Source organism: Lonchura striata, chromosome Z (genome assembly GCF_050655825.1).
Source record: "Lonchura striata isolate lonStrDom1 chromosome Z, ASM5065582v1, whole genome shotgun sequence".
Lineage (NCBI taxonomy): Eukaryota > Metazoa > Chordata > Aves > Passeriformes > Estrildidae > Lonchura > Lonchura striata.
The window spans coordinates 57595479-57609699 of NC_140740.1; the positions used below are offsets into that span (position 1 = coordinate 57595479).

The 14221-nt window shown below is 33.8% G+C and overlaps 1 protein-coding gene across 10 annotated transcripts in view; it reads right to left on the minus strand.

Annotated features, from left to right (window-relative positions):
- The window catches only part of PDE4D (phosphodiesterase 4D), a 530620-nt gene that overhangs the window by 292205 nt on the left and 224194 nt on the right, over nucleotides 1–14221 (minus strand). The window lies entirely within an intron of this gene.

A 14221-nucleotide genomic window follows, 5' to 3' on the forward strand; every position in this document is an offset into this window, starting at 1 on the left:
ACAAGTCCCCATAGCCTTTCTAGTTAAATCCCTAATAGGTAACCATTATAGAAATGTGCCAAGACCAGCCAATAGGACTTTGCTGGGAAAGACCCATATTTTTTTCATCCCAAATGGTTCATATTACTTTCATGTAAAAAGAATTATATGAAAATTGAAATATTTAAATGTCGCATGTTCACCCATCTTGAATATATTGATAGATGTCTAATGTACATAGTCAAATATGATGTGGCTCAAGCATCAATATATTAGAAAATTCATTCACCTCTCTGTAAATCCCTCCTAATATAAATATGGAACAACAGACACAGCCAAGCATACAGAAAAGTAATTAAGAAGACAACATAAAATTACTTTTTTTTTTTTTAATTAAAAATTAACCAAAAAGCCAAACCTGCACTCAGAAAACACCTACAGGAAAGGTTATAAAGATTTTAAGACAGGCTCTTAAGTGTTAAAAATGCTAAAATTGTTCATCCCAGCAGCCATAATTTGCCCTTAGGGTAGAACATAATGACAGACGTGCTCATCAGCAGTGATCACAACCTTCTTTTCAATCAGACCAGTAATACTTTAGAAGAGCTGAACAAATGTATTTTCCAAACAGAGAAAGAGGAAGAAGGGGCCCAAACTGAGGGTTGCCCCATAGTTTTGAAGACACTGTAATGCAAAAGACAGGAAACTGTAATGTAAAAAAGGGAACATACACATTGCATTTAAAAAGGAGCTACTACTTTGTAAACGTGTGTTTGACATTTTCTCCACTGCAGAGGATGTCTGTGCCTTTATCAAAGCAGGTAAATTTTTTCATTGACAGCTCTTCCTGTGAATCAGACTCAAGTGAGCTGCACAGTCAAGGTTAGTGTGGCACATATAAACTTCTAAGTCTGATAACAACCAAGATAAATTTGTTTGGATGTATTTGTCACACTCAACTACATTAATGTTTCAGATTTTTTGCTACAGATCAGTGGGTACTCTAACAATTATATGCCAAGAACCCTTAAAGGTTTTATTGCTTTAGTTTCTGCTAGAGTTAAAAAGTTCAAAACTGTTTTCTTAGATTACTACAACACCGGGAATGTTGACACTGTAAAAAACTGTGAGTATTTTGTATTCAAAAGATGAAAATGGAACATTTTATTAATCTGTAGGTAATGACAGTATTTCATACTTCTCAATATTTTTTCCAATATTTTCCAAAACACTCCTGAGATAAATGTTATGTTTTATGTCAAGTAGTTAGAATTTAGAACAATATAAACAACTTTGTTGACTCAAAAGCATAGCAACTGATGGCACACCTAAAAAAATCCCAGAATATTTTGACTCAGTCTCACAGAATAATTCATTATTAATGATTAGGTGTTATGATCTAACATTATAATGAAATAAATTAATTTATTATTATGTTTTATTTCACTCTATTGAAATAAATGAATGAATCTCTTATTAATAAATTAATTAGGAAGCATTAAAATGCTTCCTTATCTTCACCCAAAGATTTTACCCTAAAACATGAGCTATGCGTTACCATCATTAAAAAAGCTGTAACAGTCTTTTTATAGAAAAGCTGGACTTTTCCTCTTGTAGTTACAAGCAGGAAATTATTATCCAGATTTTTTTTTTGTGGTAGTATTTATATTTTTTAAAGAATTTAAATTAATTTTGAGTCATACCACATTTTAGTCTAAATATGATACTGATTACTTTTATTAGTCATTGCATGAAAATGTAATGATATTCAAACAGTATCATTTTAAGGGCAAAAAATCTCCTGAAAAGGTAAAATTACTTCCAATTAATACAAAATCCATCACGTTACCTGGAATCATGTCAGGATGAGTATGAAAGCAATTAAGATTTCTAGAGAATTACTGATAAATTAGTAGTTGCTATAGCACACAGAACAGGGCTTTGCTACAGAAAGAGTTATAATTTCTCACTCATTATACTGGATTGTAACAGGTAAATAACAGTTGTGTTTAACAACTTCACAGGAATTAAAATAGTCTAAGATTGTCATTGATACTACTGTATGTGGCCTGCATTGCAACCTGTTTGTCAACATACTGAGGCACCATTAGTCTTCTAGATGTCAAAAGTGAGTCAGAATATTTTTCTCGCTTTCAATCAAATGATTTTCATATACACCCAAGCATTATAATTCTCATTTTTCTCCAGCCTTCCTATGCCTCAAATCTTAACACTGCTAGGTGGTAGAGTTCTGTGTCATACTCTCACCCAGGCTACTTCATCTGTACTCAAATGTCCTAAAACCAGCTACATTTATACTTCCAGTTGCTCATCTTGCATTCCTCATCTAAGACCACTGTTCCTCATGAAGACGTTAATATAGCTGCAAAAGACAATATATTTAAGCAGACTACTTTGAAAAAATCACACCTAAACAGTAAGCTTCTCTGTAAGTTATTATATGGCTGGAATTAGGTATGCAAAAGTATTAGTTACCTTTGCAGAATCTATATAAAGAGCTAAACCTCCTCCAAGACTTAAACATCCTTAAGAGGATTAAATTACATTTTGTGTAACAATTTTATTACAAATGAAGATCCATTAGTAACTACATCATCTTTCTATTGAAGGGTGTCTTTCACATTAGATACACTAAATTCTTGAAAAGCCATATATTTTTCTGATGTAGGCATTCTGAACTTTCCAGCCAAGTTTTCTAAACTTCAGTTCTTGCATGAAGCAACATATGACACCCTATTGTTTATAAAGAAATTACTGCCTTTATAATATTAGGTGATTTTCATTTCAAAGTCATTATTTGATTTTTTTGTCTCCTTTAAAACTCCTTCTGTGACATTTGAAGCATTATGTTCTGTTACAGAAAAGGTGTGGATGGAAATAGCCGCTATTGAACAGCTTAAGTTCATAGTACAAGATTATATGAAGAAAACATTACCAAGCATCTTTTACAGGCCAAGGATTTTATGTGCCCTAGCCATTTTAACAATTATGTTTCATCATGTACATTCAAATAGTTGGTAACATCTTTATATGGCTTTTAAATATTATTAAATTTCTTTTGTTTATTTTTGATTGGTGATGATCTTTGCCCTTTGGACATGCAACTAAAAGTTTGTAACAAAGACACAACATACAAAACATTTTTGATTTTTGAAGGCATGTCTAGAGCAGTTTTTTAATTAAATGAAGTGCATTCTGGAGAACTATATAGATATATATACAAAATGCAACATGTTAATTACTTTTCAATTGCTTGCGCATGATGGGATGTAATTTTTGTCTTAGTCTACTCCCCTCCCCATTATATGTATTGTTTCTCCTGACAAGTTATTGTTAATGAAAGGCCAAAAGTTTGAAATTGTCACATATGTTATGCTCTACTAGTGCCACCAGATAGCACCAACTATTGTGTGGCTCTGGCTGCAACAACTCCTACTCTGATACATATACATACATATATATATATACATATACATACATATATACCTTGCACAGCCACTGCAGACAAACGTAATCAATAGTGGTGCTGTGCTCCTCTCAGCACCAGCCCCATCTGAAGCCACAGTCCCCAGTGGGGGCTATGATGGCTGCACCCAGCTTACTCTAGACCTTGGGGCATGGATGAAACTTGGTAGCCAAGTTTGTTTGGACCAGTGACCCACACATTTTGCTGCCGTGCAACTGTGACTGTAAGCCAAAAGGAGTGAGCAGCCCAGGGCCTGGGGGTTGTCCTGCAGGGAGCTGGGCTGCACACCAGGATTTCCTCCTGCCCAGGAATGTCTGCCCAGGTTACACCTCAGGAGTGAGCAACTCTTTGCCACAGCACATCCTCAGTAAGTGATTAACTGCATGTTAAATCTGGATGTCTCCCCTGAGTGACAAATGACTGATTGTGTACATATAATCCTCCAGACATAAACCACTGTCCATAAACCCGGTCTGTGCTGCTAGGATTGGATCCAGCCCCACTAAACTCCTCTCTGAGAAGTTTAGAAAGCAAGGGGGCTCTGTCTGAAACTCATGGCTCAATGAATGGGCCTTCCTGACAGCTTTGTCTGACTCTGCCCTCTATGCTGTAAATAGTCAAGTGTACCTTGCCATCGAATCTTGTTACAACACAGTCACGTCAATGGCTGAAATTTGTTTCATCAATAAAGCATATCATAGCTTGTTTCTTACAAGTGAAGTGCATGATGCCATCCTTAACACACTCAGAGGAGAACTACATGGAAGGCACCAGACAGCAACTATTATCCACAAAAAGTGAGAAATATTTAAGTATACAATGATTCTTGAAATGGTCATATTGTAGCTGGCATAGTTAACTTAGCTCTTCCAGACATGCATTGCATTCCTTGGAAATGAGTGAAACATGCTGTTGTTTAGAAATTTCAAACATTTTTTCTATGGGAAATTATTTTTTTATGTGGAGAATATAGTTCATTATGCAATCATATGTTAGGGATTGTAATGAACATTTTTAGTGATTTGACTGGATTTCTACATTTAAGTATGTGGTCTATTCTATTTCCCATGACAGCATGCATTTACACAAGTCATTATTCTTTTTTTTTTTTTGATTCTGTAATGTACCACATGCTACAATTGTAATTAACACCTTTGGAGAATTTAATCTCTATCATGTGAATGTGTATAATAATGAGGATGTCCAAGAGGCAAATATTTTTAAATTATTTCTATTTTATTGCTTACCACTGTGCTTATGAATCTGCAGCAGATTTTAAAGGTTCTTACAGTTTTGTATTAAGACTGGAAATACAATGGCTAATTTGTCTGATTCTTCATTCAGTGAACCACCTCATTCTCAAAAGAAAATAATATAAGCTATTTGTGACTGTATGTGTGTTGTGCAACACAAAACTATGTTTATAGTAAAGGTCAAACAAACCAATTATTTGCATATATCTGGAAAACTTACAACATTAAAATGTACATCAGAAATGCATACTTATTTAATATGGAAATATATTTTTTTCAAATGAAGATAAAATGACAACATTTATTTTGAATAAAAGTTATTCACTGCTTTATTCTATTTTAGGGAGGAAAAATTAATATATAGACAGATGTTCTTAAAACACTTTTTAGAGATTAATTATCTATTACATTCTAACTTATTCTGGAGAGTGTCAGGTTTAGCAGATGCAGATTTTAAGCCCGATAAAGCATAAACCACAAAAAGGCCACACATATTTTCAAAATCCATAGTTCACATGTTCAATCACTTTATTCACAGTTATTTAGTTGCATTTCTTTAATTAGCAAGAGACTATCCAAGAGATAAATTTGTGAATTAAGGAAAATTATGAAAGTTCCTGGACATTTCAGCTGCAGTTACTCTGGCCCATAATACATTTAATTATATGCCATCTGTTTTTATATTTTATGACACCTTAAAATATTCCAACTTTATTTGAACAATAAAAGTCTGTTACTAGTAGCCTACAATAACTTTACTCCTCTATCAGGAATACTGTTAAGTGCTTGTCACAATGAGATTTTAACTGATAGGTTCTATGTTACAGTAAGAATACTTAATGAGTGTTAATAAATTTGGTGCGCTGAAGAATACCAATGACATGTGATTACTAAGAAAAACATAATCTAAGAAGAAACCAGGTCATAATTAAAACATTATAACATGAACATGAGTGTTTCTTCATTAAAGATAAAAATAAATGAAACAGAATATATCCTTCTTGTCTTATATTTCACGATGTGCATGTAAATTTTAATTTTTTCTTGTTAATTCTGTATGCGTCCTTTTTTAAACAACTGAATGCAAAGGTTTAGTGAAAGTAAACCATTGAAAATACAGATAGGGGATACTGAGTATTTTACTAAGAGGGGAATATACAAATACCAGAAGAAAAGTTTTCTGCCAATATGAAATGTTAACCACAAACTGTCATTCCCTGTTTGATGATGGAGAAAGAAGGTAAGAGAGCTTTTTGATGATTTAGAAGATGGAAAGTCAACACACAGCAGATTTACTAAGTTTAGTATATAGTACAATGTATAGAAGAATAGAGTGGAATGGGAATGGGAACGGAACGGAACGGAACGGAACGGAACAGAACAGAACAGAACAGAACAGAACAGAATAGAATAGAATAGAATAGAATAGAATAGAATAGAATAGAATAGAATAGAATAGAATAGAATAGAATAGAATAGAATAGAATGTGCAGGATAGCAATAGAAGTTTTACAAGATTATTCCCTAAAACTCTGCAGTGAGAGCAGATGACAATATTACTAAGTTTCTCCAGTGATCAAGATCAAACATTAGGAGTGAATGAATTAAAGGACAGGTCTGGCAGCCTGACACCACAGCAGAGGGACCACTGCATATACAGACTAAGGAATTTGAAGACAGAAAACAGTTCTAAGCCTGCACATTTCCCCCAGATCAGGACAGAAATCAGCCTTTTGAAAATGTTTTGCAGCTTTTCCAAATAAAATAAAAGTCTTACAATACTCTGCCCAATGACAGAGTAAAATTTTCTGGTTCCACTTAACAGTTGTTTCTTAAAGAACTGGTAGCTTGACAGAGAGAGATTATGAGACCCTTCTCTCAGTCCTCTTTCTCACTTTAATGTTAATTTAAGCAACTGTTGGAACAAATTCGTGCAAATTTTAACTCAGTGTTCTCCTGGATGACCAGTGGGAAAAATCATGTACAATACAAAATGAAACAGAAGAATAAAATGCCAAAAAGGTCATAGAAGAAATGTCACAAGAGGGAAAAAATGTAGTAATATGTAAAAATCCCAAAGAAGATGAAGGTCTTCAAGAATGTATGAAAGAAAAAGCTAGTTCATTGTTAGACTGCTAAAAAAATTGTAATATCTATTCCCATGACAAACACATCTAAAGATATGAATTACTATAATAAAACAAAAAGGGAAATAAATTTTTGAATAGTTTATAACACATTGGAAACTTTATTGTTTTGTATATGGAGCTTATAAAATCCTTAAGGTCAATGCACAGAATATACAATACTCCAGATGGAGGGAATGGTTAACTTTGCAATATAAATTTGAGCTGTCATAAAACTTTGTGTCAAACTGCAGAAAATAACAGTCAGGATCCCATGGGATGGGTCAAAAACAAATAAACTTTTACTACCAGTAAAATAGTCATTTACTCATACAAAGCGAAAATGAAAATAGCAAATTTCCAAAGTTCAGTCAGAGTAATGCAGAAAGGAGCAATGTGGAAGACTGCTCGAGTATAACAGGTTTGTGTTACACAGTCAACTAAAAAAACTTGTTGCAAAACCTACTGAAACATTTTGTGTATTAAAAAAAAAAAAATCTAGAAAACAGATAATATCACATCACAATAAGAATACAATATTTAAAACCTTTACAGTCATGTATCATTGCTTGTGATACAACTAAAGTATGATAGTAAGATACAATAAAAACTTAGGGGTTCAATAGCATTTTAGCAAAGTGATTTTAGGTTTTGAGGTAGGTACTAAACAAAAGTACAGGAAAGTTCCTAAAAAGGAACTCTGTACTGCTATTTTTTTTAGAATTTCTCTCAAGTTCTTTCTAACACAAGACATGACATTAAAGACCATAGGTCAGCAAATAGCATGGTCCAGGCATAGTACTTCAGTAACTAAAACTTATGAAGAAATTCCAATTTTACAAGGCAAGCAGGTCATAGGCAAGAAGAAAAGGCTCAATAAAAATGATTGAGATACATTTTATTTTGAAAGAAAAGGAGAGATGCAACAGGTATTTTTAGAAATGACAATTCCTGTACTACCAAATCTAGTCAGCCAAATCTATCACTCTTTTGCTCTCCTCTTCCTTGCTCTAGTTATGTCCCTGTATAATAAAAACCTAGAATTCTTAGAATTTAGTCTTTTTGATTGCTTACTCATCTTTCTGAAGTGGTTTTCAATTTCCTACCCAGTACTACGAGCTCTCTTTAACACAACTCTCATTTGAGAAAATGCATCTTTGCTATTTCTTTCTTTATGGAAAGATTAACTTTTCTTCATCTGTCTTTCTTCAGCTGTGGTGAAGCAGTATTATTTATCTGTGTTAAATAAATTTGTCAGTAGTTAATACCATTGTGCAGTACTCTTAGCTTACCACAAACCATTCTGTAAAACATCAGAGCACATTATGTTCTCAAAGCTTATTATTTTTCTCTGCCCCACTAACCTATGAATACATACAGGCATGCACCTCCTTATGTAACAGAATTTCAAGAATGGATATGTGGATTAAGTTACCTTATACAAAACAGTATGTCTCTATGAAAATATTGTGATTAAATTATTTTCTGGGAAAGATTTGTGCACCTATTATGATGTTATATCTTATGATTTTATGCATCTGTTGTATCTTAACATTTTATGTGATTCACATATTTTTCTAGAAAAGGAGTGTGATAGCTCAGTCTAAAAAAACCTGAAAAAAATTGAATAGATTCCATTCTAATATGCCAGGTTTTAATTTGACTAAAACTTTATGCAATATGTGTAGTTGGATTTAGAAAGTGTGAATAAAGTTTATGTGAGAAAAACAAGGAAGTAGTAGAAGAAACTGAGGATTTTTTAAAGTTGAATAATAACAAGATTACAAAGGCATATATGCACTTTATAGCATATGTTGAGTTGGAAAAGACCCAGCAGGAACATCAAGTCCAACTCCTGGCCATATAGAGGACACCTCAAGAGTCACACCATGTACCTGAGAGTGTTATCTAAATGGGGTTTTAACTCTGTCAGGCTTGGTGTTGTGACCACTGCACTGGGGAGCCTGTTCCAGTGCCCAGCCACACTCTAGGGGAGAAATGTTTTCCTGATATCCAACCTAATCATACCCTGGCCCAGCTTCATGTCATTTCCTTGACTTCTGTAACTGGTCATGAGAGAGAATGCCTCTCCATTTTCCCTCACAAGGAAGTAATAAATTGCACTGAGGTCTCTCCTTAGTCACCTCCAGGCTGAATAAATCAAGTGGCCTGAGCCACTCTTCACATGAGTCCACTTCCAGACACTTCACCATCCTCGTGGCCTTGGCCTTCCTCTGGATGCTTTCTAATACATTATTATCTTTTTTTTTTTTTATTGTGGCACCCAGCATTGCCCCCAACACTCAAGGTGAGGCTGCCCCAGGGCCCTTTCCATGGCACTGCTCTCCAGCCTCTCTTTCTTCAGTCTACACACAGCCAGCATGGCCCTGTCTCAGGTGCAGAATCCAGCATTTGCCCATGTTAAACTACATCTGATTTGATGCAACTCAGTAACCTGATGGTAAACATCATCTTACTCAAGCAATCTTCCCTTCTTAAAATCTATATGAAGCCTCATCTCCATGCTGAACAGCTCCAACTCTCCAAACCTTCACTCACAGGAGAAGTGTCCCATCCTTCTGATCACTTCTTTGTCCCTTCTCTGAACCTGCTTCAACAGGTTCATGTAATTTCTCTGCTGGCAACCCCAGAACTGTATGCAATACTCCAGGTGGGATCTCACCAGCACAGAGTAAGATAGAAACTTCTACAATCTGATGACCATATTGCTTTGGATGCAGCCCAGTACATATTTGGTTTTCTGAAGTAGTTATTCACTTACTATCTTGTATAGATATCTGCTTTGATATTTCTTCCTTTTGAAATTACTTCCATATGCCAAAATGTAATTACTTTAGTTCCTGAAAAGCACAGAGTAGTGACAGAGTATTATATATATAAATAGATTTCATATAATCTAAGAATTTTAATACCTATATTTATATATATGTATATATATATATATAGACATAGGTATTAAAAATCTTTTAACAAAATTTATACTGAAAGTTGGAAGAAAAGAGAAGTGATAAAAAAATATATTGATTCAATGTGGTAGAGCTTCATTCTGGTTTCATAGTTGAAATGCACTGAACCAGGCCTTGTAGAATCACATCAAATTAAATAAGTTCCTCTTCTGCAATCTACCTATAGCTAACATTTGGGATTTTGTTGTTTTTTGTAATTAGCAATAAAAGCGCATGAGAAGTTATTGTGCAATAAAGATTAAGACAAACCTGGTTTTATGGGTACACTTATGACAGTTAAACTTAAACTGAAACTTAAAATGGCACAACTTGCCTATATATATCTAAACTATTTCCAAAGCATCTACAGTTTTCATATCTGAATGCCAAAGTCAATGTAAAATATTTGCTATGGGTGGGGACAAAGACTGACTAAATTCAGATAAAAGTACTCCGTTTAACTGAGCACATACTTGTATTATTAATTGCATTAAATTAGGTTTGGGGGTACATATTTTAAAAAAACTTCTAAAGAGCACAAACCCCTGAACATCAGGAAGTACTAAGTGAATGCCAGAAGAGCTGGAGAGGGAACAGTTATCAAAGGGAAACCCTCACACTGGACCTGTGAATAGCAAATCCACTTTACGTGACTTAGAAGACAGGTATATATCACTAGCTGCTGTCTCTGAATACATACACACAAAAAAATCACAAAGGCGGCAAATACACTGTCCAAAGCTATATATAATACAGAAAAAACCAACTGGTTGATAATTTTGTATTCACTGAGAAGTATTAAGGCAGCAAACAAAAGTAAAAAATCTAAGCACATGTGTTCCATGACTTCATCCTTTCAATTAAACAGACATAATTTAGTTGTTATGTTCCACTGACTTTACTATCCTGCTCCAAATATTTATCTTTCTTGCTTTTCCTCCCTTTACAGAAAGGAATTTTTTCATAGAAAATTAAGGAAAGCTGATTTTCCACATGAGTTAACTAAAAGTGTATGATTTAAAATATCTAAACATCCTTCCACACATCTTTGGACAGTGTGTGTGTGTGAGGGATCACAGACGCTGGATGTCCACACAGATGGGAACTGACAGTCTCTTTCCCTCCCACAAATCACAGCATGTGTGATTCCACCCTTGTGACCTGTCCTGCCAAAATGCACTGAGGTAATCAACCCATTTTAAAAGCTTTATGAAGAGCAAATCAAGACAATCCAGAAACTGATTTGTCAAGCACATACCAGGGTACTTAATTTACCTTGTCCATGTCCAGCAGTAATATGTGCTGTGGTGTCACGACATTGGTGAGATCTTAAAGTATTATGAATACTTTCACAGTAATACAATATAGGACAGATTTGGGAGGAAATGGAATTTAGGTTTGGGGAGAGTTTGCTTGAAATCCTGGCCACAAAACTTAAACACTTGTAGTGCTGTGTTTTCTTCCTACAGACTAGACTGATATTGTTTAGAGACTGAGAGGAATCCAGGCTAAAAGTTCAAGATAACTAGTTTTAATTTCAGTTTTAGGCAGAACTAACATTCTCAGAAACTGGGAGATATTCTCAGCAATTTCTCCAACAAAAATGAATGCCTTATGCACCTCTGCCACTTAAACCCTTCAATTTCAACTCTGAAGGCTCTACCTTTTCATCTCTAAAATCCTTAAAGTAGCAGTTTATCTTTCAAGTGCTTGAATGAATTCAGGGGTAGAGCTATAGAAGAATAAAAAAAGGAAATAGAGAAGGACTGGTAAAATTACTAAAAGTGATAACCCAATTATTACTGTGAAAAGATAATGTCACGTGATAAAGAAAATGCATTTTAGTGTCAAAAGTTCTACAATACATTACAGAGAGTGAGATATAGATTTTATGATAAAAAAGGGAGAGAATTGCCAAAATGATTCATGAAACTCCCACTCACTTCTTGACTGTATATGAATGCTGTTTCAGAGCCTTGAAATCAGGGAGCTAGGTACAATCCAAATTAGGGAGTTTTTGCACTCTGGGTCTGTGGTGGCTGTTTGGCAACACTGCAACACACACCAGTATCCTTAGTGCCATATATTTACTTCTTATGCTATCTATATACATAATCTAATCACTAGGAAAAAAAAGAAAATAAAACAATAAAATTATTGACATTTTGCAAAGTCAGAATGACTTACGAACTTGCTGGTAGTTGGAATAAGAGCATATTATTAAAATTTTTAATGCCTGTATAACAGTGCACTAAACAAAAAAGATGTACACATGAATTCAACAACTTTTCTTAAATTACAAAACCATTACATTGGAAATAGATTACATTAGAAATACAAGAAAAATAAAAAGCAGAGATGTTCATTCCTACAGTGGGCCAAATGGATATGTCATAGTATAACATTTTGAATTAAAGTCACAACTACTCTGTTTTCAAATGCACTGTTTTCCTATCAGCTGTCTAAAGTTCCATATATGCAAATGGAATTAAAACCACTATAGTGCCTATGTAGCCACAGGCCTATCACATAGCATCTCAGTTTTCTGACTAGATAACCAAGTGAAGACACATCAGTAACTACAGATTTGATGGTCTTTGGCAGCAAATAAATTTTGCATGTCCTTTGTAAAGCCATAAGCCCCTAAGTCTGATTATGTATGTCATTGCTTTGTCACTTCAGAAATGTTCTCTGCAGGTTCTCAGGTAGTTAATTGTAACTTGCTGCTTAACTCTGTACTTAACTACTTGCTGGAAAAAAATACATTACCCTGATCAGCCTGTCTCATAAATCATAGCAATCAAGTATTGATTTCAGGTCTAGTATTTCACATACTTGTGAAAACCTCAAGTGTTTTCTACATTCATCATGGTGAAAAAGGCATTCTACATAAACTTCTGAAGCTCATTAGAGAACATGCATTTAAATAAAATTTCAATTTTTAATATTATGCAATACTATGTATCCTTTTATGTTGCCCAATCATGTTTGTTAACTTCATATCTGTCCCCTTTGTCTGTCATACTGGACTGCCTACACATGCATAATCACACATGATAATTTCCTTCTCTAAACTGTCAGAATTTTTTTTCAGCTAACATTGTAAGCCAGATTTGCCTGGATTACTTTTTTAACCAGCACATTGTTATGTATATAATGTTTTATAAATTATTTAACACAGAACAGCAACTGGGATTTATGCATAATTGTTAAAAAACATAAATATGCTGATTTCATTCAGGATATTTCATTTTCTATTTTACACATGCAAAATCTGAGCAGGTCCATTTGTTTCAAAAAATTATTGTTAAATTAAAAAGCACATGGTATTTCTTATGCTTTTCAGTGATAAAAATATTATTTTATACAAGAAGTACTTTACATAAATGCATAAATAATAATGATTAAGCACACTAGTATAAAATGTGCAATGCACATACCAATTACATAGCTATAGTGTAGATTTCATTTTAGACAAATGAAGATAAACTTCAAGAGCATGCTCATTTGCTGCTTAGAATGCATGACTTGTTTTCTTTGAACATATGTCATCACCCTCCTCTCTTTATATTACATTTCTGTTAGAGGAATAATGGGGGGGGTTGGTAGGGAGGAACTCACAAGCAAAAAACCCAAATATCTCAGACCATCAAAGCAAACACAAATGTATTTTTGAGTTACAATATCCTCATATAAAACATCTTTTGAAAGAATAATTTAAAAAGTAAGGAAATTATACTGCTGTTTTACAGGAGATAGAGCCAAAAAATGAATGTCCTTTTTAGATTTGATCACAAACACATCTAAGTGATCAAGTTAGCAAAGAAATACAACTAGTGAATCATTTACCAAGGGCTTCCCTTACCACCTTTCCTGTTTTTCTAGCAGCTGCTTTAGTAAAAACCACTGTTTCACATGAAATTTGTATTGCTAGCATTCTTCTTTACCATGCCCCTCTTAATTTGAGCACTATTAAAAGATAAATAGATATGTTATTCTGCTAAGAATCTGACGGGTCCAAAATTGTCAATAAAAAAAAATAAAATATTTTCAACAGGCACATTAAAGAAAATAATTTCCAAGTCACTCTGGTCAGCACAGAATTAAATAAGTATTTTCTTTTTTATTTTGGAGGGAAAGGAAGGAATGGAGCTATTACATAAGAAGTAAGAGGAAATTTAGCAACCTTTATACAAGGAAATACATAATTTCTGACTTCATATTTATTACTACTTAAAACTTCTGGACTGCAATTAAAGTTTAGTCACAAACTAGAACTGTCTTTTTCAACCAGAGAGATTAATGTAGAGATCAAACCAATAAACAGAAGCCTCATGGAGATAAATATTCAATTTAAAAAATATTCAATTTAAAAAATTAATATTTTATCTCAACCACCTCAGCTCTTAC